The sequence below is a fragment of the Balaenoptera acutorostrata genome, chromosome 9, assembly GCF_949987535.1.
Source record: "Balaenoptera acutorostrata chromosome 9, mBalAcu1.1, whole genome shotgun sequence".
Classification (NCBI taxonomy): Eukaryota; Metazoa; Chordata; class Mammalia; order Artiodactyla; family Balaenopteridae; genus Balaenoptera; species Balaenoptera acutorostrata.
This window is the reverse complement of record NC_080072.1, coordinates 89549447-89563638: the sequence shown is the minus strand read 5'-3', so window position 1 is coordinate 89563638 and position 14192 is coordinate 89549447. Positions and strand designations below refer to the sequence as shown.

General features: G+C 56.5%; 1 non-coding gene and 1 pseudogene across 1 annotated transcript; one reads left to right on the top strand and one right to left on the bottom strand.

Moving 5' to 3' along the window:
- Positions 1-202: 202 nt before the first annotated feature.
- Positions 203-275, bottom strand: TRNAE-CUC (transfer RNA glutamic acid (anticodon CUC)). Its single transcript has one exon. It is a non-coding gene; the product is annotated as a tRNA-Glu (tRNA).
- A 9406-nt stretch (positions 276-9681) lies between these two features.
- On the top strand, positions 9682-13560 carry LOC130708909 (serine/arginine-rich splicing factor 3-like; annotated as a pseudogene).
- The last annotated feature ends 632 nt before the right edge of the window (positions 13561-14192 follow it).

Genomic DNA, 14192 nt, shown 5'->3' with positions numbered 1-14192 from the left:
AAATGTAAGAGCACTTGACTCGTTTGAGCTCGTTGGAGTCTGGTACCGCCTAAGGGGAGGACAGACTCGGTGCCATAGGGTCTGTCTGTTCCCCCCACACACAAGCCCTCCACCGGCAGTACTCGTTTTTTGTGTATCTTTTTTTTTTTTTTTTTTTTGGGAGGTGGGGGGTGGCTGTGTTGCTCGGCTTGTACGATCTTAGTTCTCCAACCGGGGATCGAACCCGGGCCCTCGGCAGTGAGAGTGCCGAGTCCTAACCACTGGACCACCGTGGAATTCCCTCTTGTATATACTTCGAACTAGCTTAGATATACTTTAAATTTTTGCCTTCGACCAAGTTATAGAGCATTAGATCCCCCAATGTGGTTGAATTGATGAGGTATAAGAAAACAGGAGCTGCTGATATTTATGACTTGTAAGTTACATGCCTGTTGAAGCTAAACATTTAGACTCCTTACCCGCTTGTAGTCAGAGTAACTCTTCTGGAATTTTTAAAAATAAGAGCCTGGGACTTGAGCTCAGGTCAGGTGCTTGGCCACTTCATCGTTTGACGAAATAAGCAGAGGCTCTGTTTCCTTGTCCGTCTCAGGGTTGGGCCCTTCATACAAGAGCTTGTGTTAAACTGGCCTAGCAAACTGGCAGGGGCTAATTTGATGACTTTATGAAGACGGTGGTTGCTTAGAATAAGAAGAGAAGGGTACTTAATCCGCAGAACCTGGTCTGTGCACCAGCTTGGTGATGCTGAAGAACTGTGCCTTGGCTGTGAACTCTTTATTCCTAGTGGCTTTGTTGTTTCTTTTCTGTAAGCAGCTGAAGTCTCATGGAGCCCCAGGATTACAAGGCAAACTACCAGGCAGACCACCATCACGTCTCATTTCACAAGGGGGTCAGTATATAATGAATGGACAGCCCCCATTTTAGGGGCCAACTGTTTTTCGTAAAACACATATAGAATTAGTAGGATGTAACTTAGTAATTCTGACTTCCACATTGCTTAGGTTTTCCTTTTGATATTCTGTTTTTAGACATTCATGAACAGCATTTCTGAAGACCTCATCCATTTTTACTCTTAGCATGGGAAACTTCAAATGTACATACACAAAATACCAAGGATAGTAAAATGAACCCCTGTGTACCTATCACCCAGTATCAACAGTTAACAGCTCCTAGCTGTTGTTTCATCTATAACCCCATATGCTCCAAGTGAAAATTATTCCAAATGGATTACAACTCCATACACACCCATGTCCCCCCAGTTGGATTACTTTGAAACAAATCGGACATGTCATCTTATCCACAAATACGATGTTTCTAGATGACAAGGTCTCTTTCTCTGACAAGTTTTTTATTCGTATTTTGCTATAATTGCTAACATCTAGCAAACAGTCTTTTGAAGAAGACAAAACATGCCTTACAAAGTGTAACAGTTCCTTACTAACAAATATATAGTAGTGTTCATATCTCCCCTTGTGTAACAGAGTTTGGTTGATTTGTTCCTTAAGCCTTTCAAGTGATAGATTCCTTATTTTCTTGCCATTTCTTTAAAGAAAATAGGTCTTTTGTCTAATAGCTTCTAGGTCTGGCTGACTGCATCGTTTCGGTGGTGAATGTGTTCCCTTGTCTCCAGTTTTCTGTCAACTGGTAGTTAGGTCTAGAGTCCCGATCAGATTCCAGCTTTATTTTGGGCGACTTCATTGACGGTATGGGGCTGTCCATCAGAGGCATGTAATGTCTCTTCGGTGCTTCTAGCAGCCGTTGATCAAAGTCTAGATCCATTATTTCTTAGGGTTTGCAAAACGGTGGTATTCTAAACCTGTCATCCAAAGAAACATTAAGCTGAAAGCTTGTTTTAATGTCCTGGCAAAAAGGGCTTCTCCTTGGAGGCAAGAGGGTGTCCATGCCCTGAATCTTTCCAAACAGAGGGTACTCTTGGTAGGGAGGAATATAAGTTGTTTTGTGCCCACTGCAAGTGTAGGGTCTGGCTGAGCTACCAGTTGGCCTTACTGTGTGTGACAGCCCTGCCAAACAGAAACCTGAGGAAGACCCCGAAGAAGCAAAATCAGGTGATTCTGTCGATGAGGAAGAAAAAGAGCAGGTAGGGCTCGCGTTTCAGTTTCTTAACCCTGCCTTATTTTGGTACACTTGCTGGTAATTGTAAATTTACACTTGGTCTGTCTATGGACCGTAAGTGACTGAGAGGGTGTTAGAACATATCCCTGGACCAAGGGCAGTATGAAGTGTATTATGGTTAGACCCGAGGACTCAGCAGGCCTGTAACTTTGGTGTGTTCTCTTCTGTCTACCTTCCTACCTCTCCAGCTGTCAAGATTTGACAGTCAAACCAGCAGATGTGATGCGTTTAAAGCATTTCCTTCTGATGTCAGATAAGCTCCTTTCCCACATCTAATCTCTCTATGAAAGCACGGTTGTCGTGTTACTATGTGTATTGTAATAATGCTGCTTAGACTTTTTAGGTTAGAAAACTGGTGGCTTGCTAAAGGCCTCCAATATAGAAAATGTCAGTTTCTAGCACTGTCCCGTGTGACTTGAGGGGCAAACCTAGATACTACCAGATGGTCACACGCTATCTATTTCATTCCTGCCACAGGATTAGCTGTGGAAGTCGGGAAGTCTGTAGGTTTACAGGTGGGTAGTAAATGCCCTGTTACCTGCTAAAGATGAGTATCCGTGGTTTGCTCTAAGGCAGGGTTTCTCAAGCAAGGCATTGACTTTTGGGGCCAAATAAACCTTTGCTGTGGGTGTGAGTCCTGTGCATCGTAGAGTGTTTAGCAAGGTCCCGACCTCTACTCACTAGATGCCCGTAACATTCCCTCTCTCTCCTCCCAGGTGTGACCACCAAAATCACCTTCATACTTTCCCAGATGTCCCCTGGGGGGCACAATTGCACTGAGCGAGAAGCACTGGACTCAAGGCTAGCAATATCATTGAGGTAGACTTGACGTCCTGTTGTAAAAGACATACTCATTCTCCTGTTTTTATTTTGGAAATTAGATGCCACTGTTCATGATCCTTATTCAGATGTCTGTAATGAAGTTGAGTCAGACTACCCACTCACAGGTGGGACACTGAGACAGAGGGAAACAGCTTGTCCAAGTCACATGGCCACATCCCTTGCCTCTGAAGAAACCGTGTCACAAGGGAAAGCAAGCTGGCTCTTGTAATATTGACAAGTGTTCTTTTTTTAAACAAATGTGCCAGTTTTAGAGTTGTTCTTTGCCCTCTAACCTTTTGGAGGGCTTCCGTAGCCTTCAAGCTTCTGAAGAAACGAACTGGGGCACTCTTTCCCAAGCAGGAAGCAGTTTCGCTGGCAGTGTGTGAGAGGCCTTGGGGACTTGGCGGATGAACACTTGTCGCAACAGGGTTTATCCCGATATGCTAGAGTAAGGCTCAGTGCACCACACCGGTGTCATCAGGTAGTGTTTGTTGGTCAAATAAGTAGGACTACAGAGAGAATCTTACTTTAGTCAGTTTAAAGTTTTGAGATCTCACTATGTTTTTTAAAACAGGTATTAAATACATGCATTTGGTAAAACAGTATAAAAGGCTGTTTGGTACATAGCAGCCAAGGAAAGACAATGTGGCTATTCCGTGCTGAGCTATGCTGTGAGCGTTATCAAATAGGTAAAATTTATTTATGTATTTTATTTATTTCTTTTATTTATTTTTGGCTGCGTTGGCTCTTCCTTGCTGCGTGCGTGCTTTCTCCAGTTGCGGCGAGCGGGGGCTACTCTTGGTTGCGGTGCGTGGGCTTTTCATTGCTTGCGGTGCGTGGGCTTCTCATTGCGGTGGCTTCTCTTGTTGCGGAGCACGGGCTCTAGGCACGCGGGCATCCGTAGTTGTGGCTCGCGGGCTCTAGAGTGCAGGCTCAGTAGTTGTGGCACACGGGCTTCGTTACTCCGCAGCGTGTGAGAACTTCCCAGACCAGGGCTTGAACCCTTGTCCCCTGCATTGGGAGGCGGATTCTTAACCACTGCGCCACCAGGGAAGTCCGAGCTCTAACCTTTTCAAAAATGTGTTCCTTCCACCTTCAAGGAGCAGGCGTAGGGGATGGGGAGGAGTGAGAACCCGATTGGCAGGGGTCCGGTCGCAACCCCGGAAGGGGACGGGGGAGGATCTAAGAGGTGGCACCGGGCCACAGTCGACCCCCAGTGACAGCTAACAGCTGCACTGCTGCCCCTTCCTGCCCCAGGACCTGAGCCCAGGTCCCGGGGCGGCTGGAGAAACGCACTGTTTTTGGTGAGATGCTCTTACTTACTGTGTGGAGCTGCTCCGGCTGCCCCGGCGCCCACACCCCTGCAGGGCCCTGTGCCCGTCCTCCCCACCCCCTGCCCAGGGCTCGGGGAACAGCAGTCTCTGTGGGGCAACCTGCTTCCAAGTCCTTCAGTGACCACGGAGGAGTGGGAACGGGCTGGGCTGCCGGAGAGCCTGGGCATGCAACACCTGAGCTCAGCCCTGGGGGCTCACGTGAGGGCAGGGGCTGGGGGGTGCGGGCGGTGAGCGGAGGGGCCTCCAGCCGGCGTCAGTCTGGGCCCTGGACCCAGGGAAAGGCCTCACCCTCTCAGTCCTGACCTGCCGCTCGGGAACCCTGTGGCCCACCAGCCCGAGGCCTGTGGCGCCTGCCACAGACTGCCCGGCACACGGCTGGGGTGCCAACGCCACACCTGGATTTTGCGTGGGGACCATGGGGGGGCTCGGTGCACGGGAAGAGGAGCAGCCCCCAGGCCCCGACACGCCCCTTCCACGTCCATCGAGAAGCGCCGGATGGAAGGCCGGCTGTGCTCCTTTTCGAGCCCCAGGGAATAAGCAGGAACAGCCCTCCCGGCCACGGGGTGCCTGCCCACCGGCTCTGGGCCTGCGACCAGCCCAGAACACAGAAGGCACAGAAGTGGGTGCAGAGAGATGAGCCGGGTCTGCAGAAGGGCAGACACCACAGCCTGGTCCACAGCCGACTGGCCCAGGGCGGGTGAGAACGGGCGGGCAGGCTGAGGGGAGGACAGAACGTGGCACAGCCTGCCCGCCTGGGCCTCGGGGAGAAGGTCGGGGCGCTGCCCGCGCCCTCGCTCCGCTGCCTGGCGTCCTTTGTGGGGGCGAAGGGCCGGAGGCAGGGCTCCCGAGGAGCTCAAAGGCCAGGGAAGGACACACGGGACGGTCCAGATCCACCCTAGCGCTCCAGTGGGGCAGCACCCTCTCTGAATTCCTACTGCCGCCAAACCGCATCCCTGAGGCCTTTGGGCAGAATTGCTAGGACCCAGGAAGGCGGCCCCTTGCTGTGGTCCAGACTTCAGCAGCTGCCGATGAGCGGAGGGAGCCAGCCGGCCGGCCGTGAACAGGACGACAGGACACAGGGACAGGGACAGCCACAGCCGGGCTTCCCGCAGCTGTGCCCACCGCCAGAAGCAGCTGCAGCCAATCACAGCCCCCGCCATGCCAAACAGTGCTGGGCAGGCGAGAGGCCGGCAGGAACCTGACACCCCCTCACTGGAGAGCCGGGCCGGCCAGGGTTGGGGGAGCCATCCCCGTCTGAACTCACCCCACAGCTCAGCCATCTCCCAGTGACCCAGACGCTACACCAGCAGAGAGCAGCCTGCAACGGCCGCAGGGCTGATCCCCGACCAAAGTCAGAACTCCCCCCAGTGTGACGGCCCCCATGCCGCTCCTGTGTTGGGAGGGACCGCAGGCAGAGACCAGGAGTGGAGTCTTTTTATGAATGGCTGCGTTTTCAAAGAACCGTTTTGTAAGCAGGAAAGCTCCCCAGGAAGGGATTGCATTAGTGCAACAAGGGGGAGCCTTGACGCCAGGCTCTCCAGACACGTCCAGGTGGAGACTTTTGGCCGAGGCCGGCCGCCAGGGACTCAGGGGCTGGGAGGACACGCGGCCCCTCCCCCGCCCCGGCGGGGGGGCTAAGGCACTGGGCCCGCCTGGGTGGGCAGAACCCCGTGCCGTCAGCAGGCCGGCGGCTTGCAGCCCTCAAGCTGCAGCCCTTTGCTCAGGAGGAAGGCATCCTGCGTGGAGTCGCAAGCCAGGAAGAGCTTCACCATGCCCTTGGCATCCTTGGAGCCCCCTGGCCTCAGAATGCAGCTTCTGTAGTCCATGGCAACCTGCTGAGAGGGGGCGGGGCTGCAGGAGGGTGGAGCTCCACCTTCAGTGAGGGTGTGGGGCTGCAGGAGGGTGGAGCTCCGCCTTCACTGAGGGTGTGGGTGTGACCACCTCTGCTGCAACTGAACAAAGGGCAGGGGAGCAGGGGGTCCAGGGCAGGGCCCTCAGAGCCTGGCAGGCCCAGGCGGGCGGCACAAGCATCTAGGCCCAGGCCAAGGACCTCCGTGGTGGTCTGCGCGGCAGGATGGCCTCTCACCTTGCCATTCAGGACACCCTCCTGCTTGAAGCGTTGTGTGGAACGTGTCCGCGGAGTACACCTCGCTGCACGGGTAGCCATAGGACTGGGCGTTGTATCTTCCTGCCAGGCGGCCGAAGGTCGCAGGCAGGTGGGTCTGTGGGACACACGCGGAGAGGCTCCTGCCTGGCCCCCTGGCCGCTCCGTGCCCCTTCCCCAGAGCGCAGAGCTTGGGGCCTCAAAGCAGCCCTGTCTCAGTCCCCTGCCACTAGAGGGAGTATTGGCCCAACACTTGTAGAAAACGGGGACCTTGTGGGCAACTCAGTGGAGGGACACAAATCAATCTTTGCCGACTTTCTGCTGAAGCTCACGAGGGTTCACCCCTAAGCCTCTTACAAGGACAGCTGCCCGAGGCTCCGAGGGATGAGTCAGGGCTCAACCTCCAGCACGGGGAGAGCGCGGGTTAAAGCGCTCACGAGGGAGTGAACTGCATCTCCGCACCGACACGCACCTGCACCTGCAAACCTTGTCGACGCGTTCCGTCCGGGCTATGAAGCCCTCTCCTGCCTCTTGCAGGCTCTCCAGAAAGCACGTGCAGATACGCCCACCCCACCCTCGGACTCCGCGGGCCACAGCTGGAGGGAGCAGCCCAGGAACCCAGGCAGGAAGAGGCCAGAGGTCAGCGGGCCTTGGCCAGAGCCCGTCAGCCGGTCCCCCTTCACACACCACCAGAGGATCCTCTTGACCTGGGCAGTAGCCGCCAACCGACCGCTAAGTTGGGCCCGGCGCGCGCTTGGCTACCTGGCGTGGCTGGGACCCCGAGGATCTCCTGGCAGAGGCGGGCATTGTCCTGGGCCGGGTCCGAGGGCGTCTGCGTGTGCAGGGCCTGGTCCACCTTGGCCAGGATGATCTGGCGCAGGTTGAAGAGGCCTGGGGGGCGGGAGGAAGGAGATGGGGGGATGGCACTGTGTCCAGGCCGCGCTTTCCAGCCGGGCGGTCTGGGAGCCCCTTTCCTTTCCCTCGGCCCGGCCGCACCGGTATTGGCCAGCCGGGACTTGATGAGCTTGTCCAGCAGCCCCTGGGAGACGGCGCTGCCCGTGCCCCGCCGAGACTGGCAGCAGCGCCAGGACTTCACAGGGTGCGGCGCTCCCGGCCCCACAGCCTTCCCTCTGGTTCTCATCACCGGCTGTCACCAGAGTCGCAGGCAACGTGCCTTTCTTTTCGTTTGTCTTCTTTCCGGCCCTCAGCCACGCAAAGGTGTGAAGCCCTGACACTTGCTGCCACGTGGATGCACCCTGAGAACACGATGCTCAGCGAGATAAGTCAGACACAGAAGGACACACAGGGTGTGACCCCACTGAGGGGAAACGTCCAGAACAGGTAGATCCACAGAGTTAGAGTGGGTTCCTGGTTGTCAGGGGCAGGGGAGGGGAGGGGAGGGAATGATCAGTAAGGGCGTGAGGGACATTTTTGGGATGAGGGAAATGTTCCGGAACAGGGCAGTAGTGACGACTGCACAGCTCAGTAAAGTGTCCCCACACGCTCCGGTGCAGTCTGTGAGAGCATCGCTCTCAGGACGAAGGGCTGACCGCAGGAAGACTGAACAAGCACTGGGTCCTGGGCCCAGACGCTCAGCTGGGGACCCCGCCGTGGGGAAGTCACTGGGACTTGCTGAGCCTCCACCGAGACTGGCAGCAGCCCCAGGGCCTCACAGGGCGCGGCGCTCCCGGCCCCAGAGCCTACCCTCTGGTTCTCATCACCGCCTGTCACCAGACTTGCATGCAACGTTCCTTTCTTCTATTTTGTGTTTTTTAAAGGCAACTCTGAATACATGTATTTAACATGCAGGGAAGCAGTCCTGACTCCTTGATCTGGGACTTCCAGCCTCCAGAGTCTCGAGGACATCCACTTCCCTTGTTTACGCGCCCAGTGCATGGGGTTTGATGATGGAAACTGACACTGAGGGCGTCACCACGTGCGGGGTGACATCAGCGGAAGAATCCGGTGGTGAGGGCCTGCCTGAGGACCATGGGAGAGCCTGGGCCCTCCCCGCCCCCTGCCTGCAGCCCCTCGCCCGCACCCTCCTGAGAGCGGAGCTGGTGCATCGCTTGCCAGAACTCATGGAAGTAGGTCTCCAGCTCATCATGTTGCAACAGGGAGGGCGGGTTGGGCGTAGGCTTGGTGAAGTTGGCCACCGTGGCCGCGATGGCGATCTGGCGCCTCCCATCCTGCTGCAGGCAGCCCGGCTGCAGGCCAAAGCAGGCCATGTGCCCGGACTTCCCTTCCCTGGGGAGGGACGCGGGTGAGGCCTCGCTTCTACAGAGGAGCCCCGGCCCACGGCCGACAGGTTCCCCCACGCATGCACCGAGGGTAGAGGTCCAGGTAGAACTTGCTGATGGATGACCTTGCCCGAGGCCGCGTCCCGGACCGTGTAGAGCCTCACATGTTCATCTTCGTGACACATGTTGGCACCTTCCTCCAGGTCGAAGGTCAGCCCCAGCAGCTCCTGGGAGATGCCCAGCCGCCCGCGCATGACCACCTGCATGGGGAAGGACTCATTGAGCAGGTGCTGGTCCACGTGGTAGCGCGTCTCCTCCCCCTGGTTCATGTAGTAGCGCAGATCCTAGACGTTGATGGGCCCGTCAAAGTGCAGGCCCCGCCTCTGGCACTCAGCGTTCTTTAGCTCCAGGATCACGGCCGCTCTTGCTCCCCGAGGGGCTTCAGCTTCTGGGCCAGCTCATCTGCGGGCGGAGGGGGGAGGCTCGGCTATGTCCCTGTGGCAGCCCCCCAGCCGCCCCCCACCCCACGCCCCTCGAGGCAGAATGAAGGGTTGGGGAAGGTGACCCCCAAGGGCTGACACAGTGGGGTCTCAGGCAGCACCACGTCCAGTCAAGGTCCGCCTGACCCCCGTCCCCACTGGGACTCGGGGAGGCGGGGTTACTTAGGAAAGTGGCCACCACCTGGCTGGTCTTGGCCCCGTTCATCTCCAGCACGGGGTCGGCACGCGTGCTGAACCCCAGCAGGCGGGACTTCTGAGCCTGCAGCCTCACCAGCTCCCCAAGGATCGCGCAGTTCTCCTGGAACCCAGAGATGGTCAGCGCTGGGGACCGTGGGCCACGCCCTCTCCACAGGCCCCGGGCCAGGTTTCTGTGGGCGGGCAGGGCTCTCAGGCCACTGGCGGACACAGCCAATCCCCCTCCCTCCTCCTCCTGGCCCGGATTTCTAGACACTTTGGTGCTGTCCTAACACGTGGTCTTTATCAACACAGGTCCTTTTGGAACCAGAAACGGCGTGAACCGTGATGAGCTCTAAGGCCAAGGGCAGGAAGAAATGCGACCAGCCTCTCCAGGAGCCACCCAGGGGCCTCCCGGGGCTCAACAATACAAACTCGGCTGCCGTGCAGACAGCAGCTCATCCCCACGGCGCCCGAACACCCAGCCCCTGGACGGCGAGACGCCTGTTGCTGCAGGTGGCCCGTGGCTGGCTGGTGAGGCCCAGCCCCAGGCGTACGCCACCTTCTCTGGGGCCACCTCTCCGGGTCTGCGGTGGGGTTCTCCTGGGAGCCCCCAGTCACCACAGGACCAACGTGGCCTGTCTGCAGCCCAAGAAGGTGGGGACACAGGACTGTCCCCCGTGCCCCCCGCATCACCCGTGAGGCCGAGCAAGCACCAGTGGTGTCTGCGTGGAAGATGAAGGGCTCATGCACAGCCCCCATCTACTGAAGATGCTAAACGGGAGAAGCACAGGCTGCAGCCACACGCGGTATGGACCAAACGCAAGTGTCTTTGCAGGAACCGATGTCTGAATGTCAAAGCTGTACCCGGGCCACAGTGAGAAGGCCCAGACCCCACGCAAGGCACAGAGAGGGGATGGGGGGAACATCTGCGAATCTGAGCTCATCGGGCATCACCCCAGAGGGAGAGGGAGAGAGTCAGAAGGAGATACGGAGGGAGAGGGAGAGAGAGGGAGGGAGAGACTTCTCTCCCTTCCCTGGGGGTTGTCTAGTGCAGCCAAGGCTGAAAACCACTGCATTTCGGGAGATGGGTCCTCGTGGAAAAGCTAAATAGTAGCTCATGGCATTATGGACACATATTAAAAAGGCCCCAAATCTTGGGGAGTCAGGGAGGGGAGCTGGCGGCTGTCTCGTAAACGAGGAGAGATTGGGCGTCAGAGGAGGTGCCTGTGCAGCCCGCCGCCGCCGCCCAGGGTCCCGCAGACTTCATCTCCCGGCTGTGGTCCCGGGCTGGAAGGCAGCGGGGAGGTCAGGCCGTCCAAGCATCAGCGTTGACTTCAGGGCTGATCTAAAAGGCGCCTGGTGTTTGTTGAAGCAGAAAAAAGAGAAAGCAGTGGGCAGAGGATGGGAGGGGGAGGGAGCCCCCATCAGCCCTTCTCCCTGTCTCCCTCTCTGTGTCCCTCTCTCCCTCCCTCCCTCCCTCTACCTCCCTGCCTCTCACTCTCCCTCCATCTCTCCTTCTGCCTCTCTCCCTCCTTCTCTCCCTGTCCCTCTTGCCCTGTCCTGTCCCTCTCTCCCTCCCTCCATCCCTGTCTCTCTTTCCCTGTCCCTCTCTCCCTCTCCCTCTTTCCCTCTCCCTCTATCCGTCCCCCCTCCCTCTCCCCGTTTCCCTCTCCCTCTCTGCCTCCCTCTTTCCCTGTCCCTGTTTCCCTGCTCCGCTCTCCCTCTCCCTCTTTCCCTCTCCCTCTCTCCCTGTCCCCCTTTCCCTGTCCCTGTTTCCCTGTTCCGCTCTTCCTCTACCTCTTTCCCTCTCCCTCTCTCTCTCCCTCTCTCCCTCTCGTGCTCCCTCTCCCTCCACCTCCTTCCCTCTCCAGAGAGGGAGAGGGACAGAGAGCAGGAGAAGGAGGTGGAGGGAGAGGGACAGAGAGCAGGAGACAGAGACAGAGAGACAGAGGAAGAGGCAGAGACAAGGGAGAGGGAGAGAGGGAGAGGGAGAGAGGAGGGAGAGGGAGAGAGAGAGAGGTCTCTTCCTCCCTTTCCCTCTCCCTCTCCCTCTCTCCCCCCTCCCTCTCCCCCTCTCCCTCCGTCTCTCCCTTTCCCTCCATCTCTCCCTTTCTGGGAGGGAGGGAGGGAGAGGGAGAGACGGAGGGAGAGGAGAGGGATGGAGCGAAGGAGAGGGGGAGTCGGAGAAGGAGGTAGGGAGAGGGAGAACGAGAGAGGGTGCCTGCTTCCCTCTCTGTCTCCCTCCCTCCCTCTCCGTGTCCCTCTCTCCCCCCTCTCCCTCTCCCTCTGTCTCTCCCTCTCTGGGAGGGAGAGAGGGAGAGGGAGAGGGAGGGAGAGTGAGAAGGAGGGAAAGTGATGGAGGAAGGGAGAGGGAGAGGATGAGGGAGAGAGGGAGAGAAGGAGGAGAGAGGGAGAGGGAGGGAGGAAGAGACCTCTCTCTCTCTCCCTCGCTCCCCCTTCCTTCTCCCTCTTCCTCTCTCCCTCTCCCTTGTCTCTGCCTCTCCCTCCGTCTCTCCCTCTCTGGGAGGGAGTGAAGGAGATGGAGAGACGGAGGGAGAGGGAAAGGGAGGAGAGGGAGGGAGAGAGGGAGGGAGGGAGGGAGAGATGTCTTTCCCTCCCTCCCTCTATCCCTCTATCCCTCTCTCCCTCTCCCCCCCTTTCTCTCCCTCTCCACCTCCCTCTCCTGCTCTCTCTCCCTCTCCCTCCACCTCCTTGCCTCTCCAGAGAGGGAAGGAGGTGGAGGGAGAGGGAGAGGGAGGGAGAGGGAAAGAGGTAGAGGCACAGCGGAACAGGGAAACAAGGACAGGGAAACAGGCACAGGGAGAGACGGAGGGAGAGAGGGGGAGGGAGAGAGGGAGAGGGAGAGAGGAGAGGGAAGAGGGAGAGGAAGAGGGAAGAGGGAGAGAGGGAGAGGAAAGAGAGAGAGGGAGAGGGAGGGAGTGGGAGAGAGGGAGGGAGAGAGGAAGAGACGGGGAGAGAGAGAGAGGGAGAGGGAAAGAGGTAGAGGGAGAGCGGAACAGGGAGAGAGGGAGGCAGAGAGGGAGGAGAGGAAGCAGGGAGAAAACAGAGAAAGAACACACCATCTACATTTCTGTCAAATGACAGCGGGGATCCTTACATAACCAGGAGAAAATTACAGAGCGAGGCTCTTTGTCAGCTGGAACTGGAACTGCAGATGGGGCCAAACACCACCAGGCTGGCCACACATGTCCAGCCGCTGCCCCAGTCCCGTGAGTCCGGTCAACAGGGCTCTGAGTGTCTGCTCCAGGGAGCTGGGGTTCACCCTCTCACCCGGGAGGCCGGGCCAAGCCAGTAGGGCCCCGGGCTGGACACATAGGGGGAAAAGCATCCCCACAGGACAGCTTGTGCGAGCAGATTCAGCTGCCAGATTCTAGAGGCCCGGGATCACCCTGTGGCCCGTGAAACCCAGGAGCCACGAGGGTCTTGCATCGTGATGCCTGTCCGTTGGACTGTCAAGTTTATGTAGGGAATCTTGGAAACAGTGGTAACAAGGCTGATTTGGAACGAGCTTTAGGCTATTATGGACCACTCTGAAGTGTGTGGGTTGCTAAAAACCCTCCCGGCTTCGCTCCTGTTGAACGTGAAGATCCCCGAGATGCAGCCGATGCTGTCCGAGAACTAGATGGGAGGACACTATGTGGCTGCCGAGTAAGAGCGGACCTGTCGAATGGGGAAAAGAGAAGTCGAAATCGTGACCGCCTCCTTCTTGGGGTCGTCGCCCTCGAGATGATTACCGGAGGAGGAGTCCTCCACCTCGCCACACATCTCCGAGACGGAGAAGCTTCTCCCTCAGCCAGAGCAGGTCCCTTTCTAGATATAGGAGAAGAGAGAGATCCCTGTCCCAGGAGAGAAATCACAAGCCGTCCCGATCTTTCTCTAGGCCTCCTAGCCGATCTAGGTCAAATGAAAGGAAATAGAAGACCACTTTGCAAGAGGAGTGGTGTACAGGAAATAACTTCATTTGACAGGAGTGTGTACAGAAAATTCAAGTTTTGTTTGAGACTAGCAAAGCTTGGTGCACTTTTTAAATGTTTTAGCTGTTCACATTTGTTTGTCTCCTGGGACAGTGACACATAAAGGTGTCATTCTCTATGGTTTGAAATGGGTCCTATGAGGCATGTAATATGAAGAATTGTTACCTTACAATGTTCCCTTAAGCAAAATTGAATTTGCTTTGAATTTTTGGTCTTGCCTAGACTGATAATAAAACTCTGACTCCTGCCCAGCTAAAGTGTGATGTTTACTATTATGGAAACAACACTGGCAAACATTGAAAAGGCTTTCTGTAGCTGGGATATGGCATGCAGCTGTAGTTAAGCAAGCAGTCTTTAAAAGGTGCTGTGAACACAAGGCAGCAGGTAAAACTTAAAGCTGCACCCTTACCCTAGATTAGAGGTTTAAAAATTCCACTAGTCTTCACACCGGACTAGAGGTTGTCCAGTGACTTTAGAATCGAAGAAGTTTCAAGAAAGTTAGTTTACCTTTGATTTAGGTCATAAGTCCCCTGTGTGATTGCTGTACATGAATACAAAGCTCTTTGTAATATTACTTGGGAATTTGAGAGGATTCAAGACACCAATGTCCTGCCAGATTAAGAGTATATTGTAGAGCTGAACTTTGAGTTACTGTGCAATTTGTTTCTCATGCTGCCATTTGTAATATGTTTTGTGACAATCCTTGGGATGAAAGTTTTGGTTCCAAAAGAAAAAAAAAAGAATCCGCCTGCCAATGCAGGGGACGCGGGTTCGAGCCCTGGTCCAGGAAGATCCCACGTGCCGCAGATCAACTAAGCCCGTGGGCCACAACTACGGAGCCTGCGCTCTAGATCCTGGGAGCCACAACTACTGAGCCCCCGTGCCACAAC